The following is an 8,722-nucleotide window of genomic DNA, read 5'->3' as shown; positions in this document are numbered from 1 at the left end:
TATATATATATATATATATATATATATATATATATACATTTGAGTTATTAATTAAAGTGGATTCTTGATTGAACAGTCATATATAACAAGCTTGTATTTTCATTTGACGTTAAATCAAAATTCCTTTGGAATATTCATTTCAGAAACGCTACTGTGTATGTAATTCTATTTATCCTTATTTGAAAGAAACCTTCTCTTGATCATATTTACAGTGTTCATGCAATACCCTACGCATAAGCAGTGAGAGAAATCTAGGCACCAAATACCACAACAAACTAAATTATTGTTTAGAATTTTGCTGTTATTACTGCAGCAACTTGTTATTAGATAAGATACACATTAGATTTTCGATCGGTCTCCAAGAATTCACGATCAAATCTTACACAGATATTTTCGTATCCTTTCCTACTATTGCTTTTTATCGTCTAAAAATTTATATGAACGATGTGGAACCAATTGTTTCAATATTCTGGAAAGATACACGACTCTATGAATAAAATGATATAATAATGCTGGCAGCAAATAAGTAAAAGTGGAAGTGCATTCGATAACTCTTTCTTGCTGTCTGCGCACAACATAGGTAAGCATATTTCATGCACAAAATTTTGTTTTACTGCACAAAATTCGAAATATTCTTCATACAACACTCACAGTATTAAAGACTATTTTTGTTGTTAGTGTCGTTTTACGGATGACTGCAGTTTTATCAGTAATTATGAGGTTCAGGGAAAACTGATTCAGGAACCGTACCTAACTGTCCTTATAACCAAAATGCATAGCACTCACTTTTCTGAATTATAGGGAAATTGTACAATACTAACCTTTTCATAACAGAATGGTACGATTCGATACACAAAAATATTAGCTTCGGAGACATCACAATACTGGGAACATTAGTAAACATTTAGGAAAAGACCGAATGCATGAAATACTCAAAATAATGCATGCGTACAAATACACGCATGTGTCAAACACGTTAATAACCATTAGCATCGGGGAATGTTACCAAGTAAGATGCTGCTCAATATCTATTGGGATTCACACCGGGCGAAATGCTTAGCGGTATTTCGTCTGAAGTTACCTTCTGAGTTCAAATTCCGCCGAGGTCGACTTTGACTTTCATCATTTCGGGGTCGATAAATCAAGTACCAGTTACGCACTGATGTAATCGACTTAATCCCTTTGTCTGTCTTTGTTTTCCCCTCTATGTTTAGCCCTTTGTGGGCAATTAAGAAATAAGAAACGTTAGCATGCCGAGCGAAATGCTTAGCCGTATTTCGTCTGTCTGAGTTCAAATTCCGCCGAGGTCGACCTTGCTTTTCATCATTTCGGGGTCAATAAATTAAGTACCAGTGGCGTAACGGGATCAATCTAATCGACTGGCCCCGCCCCAAAATTTTCGGGCTTTGTGCCTAGAAAAGAAAAGAAAAGAATATCTACTGATATTCAGATAGTTGGGATAACATGAGAAGTGATGCAACATGATCTTGATCTATGTCCTAATCTCACTACACAAACTCACGCACACACACGTTAACAATCTAATGTCAATAATTATATCCTTCTTTTACCTTGTACACGTCCAAAATATATTCCTCAACGTTCTTTAGACTATGTAGCTATATTCTCAATACGTCCATTAATGAAAAGAGAATGAACACATTTACTTAAGGCTTAAAAAATTGCAGTGTAAGAATTGCAGAAAGAATAACAATCTCCAATACCATATTCTTCAACATACAAACGACAGTACATATATTTCATGCATGATTAGAGATGCATATTTAATATCTCATAATCCAACACGCAATAGTCAGACTTTGTTACAGACAAGAAAGAGTCAACCTCAAAACCAGACACAACCTGAAGCGCTATACACTAAACCAACGTAAATCTCATGTAATATAGAAGAGATTGCCAAAACAAGAGATTAACAATAATTAAAGGTGGGGATAACAGGTAAACTTGTATACCAAAAATAAAGCTCAAAGCAGCGGTGAGACGCTGTAGGGAATAATTAGTAAATGCATACAATGTAACTTTAATCAAACTTAGACACAGGTGTGGTTGTGTAGTAAGAGGTTTGCTTCCCGACCACATGGTTTCGGTTTCAGTCCTGCTGTGTGACAAATTGGACAAGGGACTTCCACTATGGTTTGGGGCAGACCAAAGCATTGGGAGTGGATTTGACCGACGAAAACTGAACGAAGCCCGTCGTATACATATGTATGTCTATGAGTATGCACGCGCGTGTTCTGCTTTGTAGTTGTGTTTGTACCCCAGTACCGCTTGACAACCGGTGATTGTGTGTTTGTGTCTCCCTGACTTAGCGGTTCGACAAGAGACATTTATAGAATAAGTTTCAGGCTTTAGGTAAATATAATGGGTCGATTCGTTCGGTTAAAATTCTTCAGTCTAATGACTGAAACAATTAACAGACAAAATATTATATGCTAATACTAAAAAATCAGGCACTAAATCCAAAAACACGAAGACAGTGAGAGGAAGTGAATAATATGCCCCATTTGCGCCTCATTCAGAAATATGATCTCCTTCACCCGAACTTCCAAATCATGAAACTGTAATCTACAAAATCAATAGGAACAGGGCCGCAAACGTTAAGGCCGCAAAAGTTCACCGATAAATTTTAGGCTCTAATACAACAACCGCAGTTACTACAACTTTTAATTATTTAATACCTTACCCTTCATGGTTAGAGCAATTCTTTCCTAAATGGCTGGTTTTCATTAAGTGTTTCTATAATTAAAGTCAATAAATTATTAAACGTTACAAGCGAGTGACCTTAGAAATATGTAGTTATTTATTAACGAATACAAACAATTGTTGTGACTTGGAAAAATTTCAACTGTATGAAATCTTAAAATATTGGGTATTAGTGTACTTGATATTGTCAACCAATATTCTGAATTAATTCAAATTACACCCTCAAAGAAGTAGTAGTAGTAGTAGTAGTAGTAGTAGTAGTAGTAGTAGTAGTAGTAGTAAAGTCGTTCAGTCAGATGCATCTCGATGGTATGTCAAATGCTTTAAAATGTTGCTGATTGAAGGCGGATTACATATATTTGTTCATCTTCCAAACTGAATAAGCGTGAATAATATGTGCAGCACAGCAGATATAAGATCAACGTTTCACTCACATAGTTGTGCCTGCTTTAGAAACAAACAGCTGTTGAAATCTAAAGATTTTCTTTCTGCTTTTTCTTTTTGTTTTTTTTTTTTGTTTTTGGCTCTGAAAAAGAACATCTTTTCACTTTATGTAAATACATTGACAGGTTAACAATAAACTACATACATCAGTAGGTAGCCGAGCATATCAATAGTTGCTGGGTTAGAAAGGTTACGAGAGAATGTTCTTGGTGAGTATTTGATAACCTTGAACATTTGTATGCATGTCATCGTTCTTCATTCAATAGCTGCGAAGGTGTGGTAGTAAACGGCTGGATTTAGTTCTTATACCAACACTAACAAAAATAGCAGTAACATCTTCCAGAACAAGATAGAACTAAATATCAATAATATAAATCATATTAATTCTGCTCAGTAACTAAATGCCACCAGTATTAATAGACCACTATTTTCGTCCAAACAAAAAAGAAGTACGTTTTAAGATATGTAGATGGGAAAATATTTCATATATACTGTTATGTGTGTGTATGTCAGTATGTCTGTGTGTGTGTGTCTGTGTGTCTGTATGTGTGGTTGAGTGTAGTGGGAGGTGTATGTATGTAAGTATATATATATGTATGCATGTATACGCATGCATACATGAATCCATCTCATTTTCTCATTATAACGATTGTCCGGAATTAATGCAAAAGTGGGCATAACGTTTTGTTGACTGAAAACCTCTGTCAACTTGGACATTTTCGTAGAGTAATTTTTCCTCTAATATAGACTCCAACACCAGCGATTCATTGTACCAGTGTTGATTCCAGCCCTATGTGAGTACACTTGTATCAATTTATGCATTACCAGTTTCAGCTGTCATCAAATCGTTGCCCACGATGACTGTCCTTCGTTGAACCAAATAGTCTGAAGCCAGTTTGCACCAGACTCGGGTTCTACATCGGTCAATGTACATACAACTTTCCAGACAATTTGCCGATTATCTGACGCGATATCAAAACATGTGTTCACTCTAAATCTCCTTCGTCAATAACTCAATGACGTAACGTCGCTCCTGCTTCGAGCCCATTATTTCCTTGTAATGAATAAAAAATGAAACGGTATTATAAGGGGTAGAGTTATTCTAACATGTCCAATTTAAAAGATCTTATGTTAGATTTCAGAAATAATCTTTGTTTGAGTGTATTATTTTGCGTGTGTGAATCAGCACTTGTGCCTGTGTATATGTTTGTTAATAAAATTATTAGACGTTATTTGCTTAAACAGCGATGTATGTAACACAAGCGGTCAAGTGGTTTCGGATATGACAATTTTTCACCTTACTGAAAAGGTGTGATAGTGTAGTCAAACCACCAATGTATCCCGCCTCATTTAACCAGTTTACATACCTTCTACCGTCTCATCGAAAATGTTAACCTTTTGTGTGACTCCGGTGAAAGAATAGCCTTTACTTTCTTTATACGGAAAATTAAACACATATCTGTATGTTTCGATTTTTTGCTTAGCAGTATTGTAAAATAATTGGCGACGTAAAATAACTTAATCAAAGAATTTGCATGAGGCTTAACTAATAAGAGATATGAAGTGAAGCTTCTGTGATATGTTTGTAGCAACTGTATTTTCAGCTCACTGTAGAGAGATGAGCCTGCGGTTTAATCGCATACCTTTCTCGGTGACCAGAAAAGTTATATCGATGTAACGCGTTTCAACCTTTTCACCACTTCACATTTTATTTGTCATTCGTTGTCTTGACCGAAGATAAATCAGTAAAAGACATTGAAAATATTGAGAATGATCGTTATTCTTCTTCTGGCAAGAGAGGAAAACAAAATTGTGACATTGTACAATTTTATCCGTATCAACCTGTATTTACGAAAAAGCCTGTCAATCCCCATAAGTAGATCTTTCTCCAAAATAGATATTCGATCCGTCACGGACATGATAAGCATCCTTACTACACCCGATCTTATATGTTGCTGACACTTCGCATTCTGACAGTAGCAACACGTCTTCACAATGGCATGTTTTGACATTTCTTATTGTGGTTATACTTTTAACAAAGAGCTGGCAACCCTATTTTGGGGAATAGGGAATGACGTATGGAGGAATGTTCAACATTCTACTGTTGTACTGTTCTATGTGGCAGCTTAGACCTCTGTATAACGTGGTCGTTCAAAAATATATTTCTTGTTATGAGAAATATGCAGTATTCCTTCTCATGATGTGACATTTTGCCATTATCAGTGCAAGAACTGCTACCAAATATGACGAAGTATTCACGATTACATGTACTGTTTGTTAATTGAAAGAAACTGGAACTATTATATGTAGAACTGGTATGAAATTAATCACATCTCTTTATTGCTTGCTTGAATGAAGGGATCATGTTGCGTGATACCTCAGTGTATTTAGAAGATGTATATATTATATAAGATGCATATATTATATAATTTTTGTGGTGTATGTTGCACGAAAAATTTTTAATTTTTAGGAATATGTATATATACACACACATACATATATCCATCACACACAAACATACACACACACTTATATATGATTTATGGATTAAATTATGTATATGTATACGCGCAGATTTATATGATTTGTTTTATGTATGTATTCTCATGCATATATCTGCGTATCTCGACATGCTCATACATACTTAAATGATAAACATCTGGAATGTTTTACAGATTTTTACAGTTCTAATGATGGCTTGAATCTTCAAATTAAATTTCTCCTTTTGAGAAATCTAATTTCTCAAGGTTGGTATTTAAGTAGTGTGTAATATATCCTAGTTTCCCAATACTTACAGGTATAAACCTAAACTTCTAATCTGAGTAGAGTAACTGAGGATTTCTCAATGTGTATGTATACCAGGCCATTTCATAAGGGTCATTAATATATGAATTAACCATTTCAGTTGATACTTTTACCTTCCTAGAGACTGATTGATCATCAGGCCATTATGGCAGAGAAAGCCTTATGTCTTCAGTGAAGGGGGTCGTACGACCAACGTAATCCAAAATATTCCCAGTCTATATAATAAGAATTTCTTAAAGCAAAAACCACTCCTCTTAAATAGTTAAAAAAAATTTTAAAGGATGGTTTCAGCTTAAAAGTCGCTTCGCGAACAGTCCATCTTGTTCAGTTTAATGGAGATCTTTTTTCCCGAACTTGATCAAAACAGTCCTGCTAATTTTGGTGAAGAATCCGAGAAGAGCGATTCAAGCCATTCAACGGTACGTGTACAGTAACTGCAATGGATTAGAATATGTCTCCCATAATCTGACGAGACACTGCCGAGAAGCACCAGTGGATATCTTCACCTCTTTACACAGTCGTGAGCGCATGTTACCACTTTTGAACTAGTGAAAAAAAGTGGGCTTTTTATGAGAAAGTGTCAGGTGGTGCAAAGAATAGCTTAATTATGGCAAATTAGTCAAACCACAACCCGAATCAGACCTTCAGATAAGAAAACTATTGGTTAATGTTTGGTGGGATTATATTTGTGTGATTCATGTAGAGTGCTGTCAGTTAATGTAATGGTTAAAACAGGCAATTACTGTCCTCAGTTAGAACATTAAAACAGTTTCGAAGAAGAAGCCTGCTATAATAAAATGCATAGGAGTGGTGTGCCACCATAATAATGCGCGGTTTTATGCAATAATCATGTCTGAAAACCTCGGCCGAGAAAACAAAATTACACACACCTTATTCATCGGAGAACGTGATGAATTAGTTTTTTTTTTTTAATCGCTTGGAAAAGATGAAAGTATCCTTTCAAAAATCTTTTTCCTAAAATAATAATAACTTTCCACAAATGGTATTCAATAGTGAAAACGAAGCCATTAGTTACATGCAGTTAATAGAGTAGATGTTTCTGTTTCGGCATTAAACAGTTTTAATGATTGTGAAGAATGTCAATGCATTCCTTTAAATTTTATAGTTTCCATAATGACTTTAACCAATCACTTGAACGCCCAACTAAAAAATTTAAATTGTTTCCTTACACCTTGTTCCTTGCTACTTTAGAAACCATGTCGAAATTACTAGTTTAGTTTTCGTTTTCTTTCTCATTTTTTTTTTCTGGCACTTTAAATTTTGAATTTCTGTTGATACCATATTTCTATCGGTTCAGTTTCCAACCATAATTAGCTTTCCCTTCTGAATATGTGCAATTAACTTTATTGAAATTTAATTTCATTTTAGTAATTAAACGTATTTTAAAATTTAGTTTAGATTTATTCGTACAATAACCAGTGATGTATGCTAGTCTCCGTTTTAATTAATTATTTATATTTCGTTCCATAATAATAAATGGTTATCTTTTTCATTTGAATGTCCTACGTTCCTTCTCTTACAGGAAGTTTATTCATTTTATCAAAGGCCTTCCGCAAAGCTGGCGGTGAAATGTATGCAAATCTTTAGTCTTTTCTAGATTTCAATATGTGTGCACTACTGAGGTATTTTCGTTCTCTATTATAAATTTTCAACACTGTTTTTGAGTTATTACATACTCTAAAATGTTTCTAATACATTATAGTTTTTAGATTGATGATACAAAATAATTACCATGCATTATCGCCTAATTTATACTTTATCTTTGTGAGTACACAAACGTAATTATGTAAGATCACCTAGATATTTATTTTTCCAGAATTTGTTTGTTATATGTCCAATGCCTTCCTGATAAGATGAGGTACGATTCGTTTAGAACTAGAGCATTTCAAAATTCTGGACTCCATTTAATTGACAATTTCCCAGAACTAACACATATACTCTATTTTCTATTTTTAAAACATTTATGTTGCGTTAAATTCAAGAGATTTCACAGTTACGATTAGTTTTTGAATCATTAAAACACAACCGTTACCTACAAGTGTATAGGTTTGAAATTTCTAAGCATCATTATTAATCATGCTGATATATAAATATATGTACAAAATATGTATAAAAATAATATGTAGAAAAATATGTACAACAGTAATATATAATATACTCCTGGTGAATTCCAAGTGTAATTCTATCTCGAAATGAATGTTCAATGAGACTATATCAATATGCACACCACCAATCACACACTGTTATATTCGTATTATAAACGAGGAATAGCTTTTGAGAAATAAACTGTTAAAAGATTAAAAACAAATCAAGTGTTGCCCTGAAAAGAAAAGAAAAATAAAGTTTATGACGAAAATAAACGAAAGATGACTGCAAACAAAGAGAATGCAAACAAAATATACATATAGATTGGAAGAGCGAACGGCAGATAGTATGCATATTGTCAAATATAAAATTTTGAGATGGCATATTCATGTTAAGAATAAATATAAGACGTTAGAAAAAAGCAATCAAAGAGGAAAACTGATGCCAAATATAGAGTGTCACAGCGTGTTGAGGTAGGAGGGAAAATATATTTGCGAAAAGAGAAAACATAGCCAGTATGAAATTTCGGAAATTATACCTAGCTGTCAATATGATATACACATATAAATTATAAATCAATATATATACATACATATATACATACATATATACATATATACATACATATATACATATATATATA

Source organism: Octopus bimaculoides, chromosome 7 (genome assembly GCF_001194135.2).
Source record: "Octopus bimaculoides isolate UCB-OBI-ISO-001 chromosome 7, ASM119413v2, whole genome shotgun sequence".
In the NCBI taxonomy this organism is placed as follows: domain Eukaryota; kingdom Metazoa; phylum Mollusca; class Cephalopoda; order Octopoda; family Octopodidae; genus Octopus; species Octopus bimaculoides.
Note: the sequence above shows the minus strand (reverse complement) of the source record.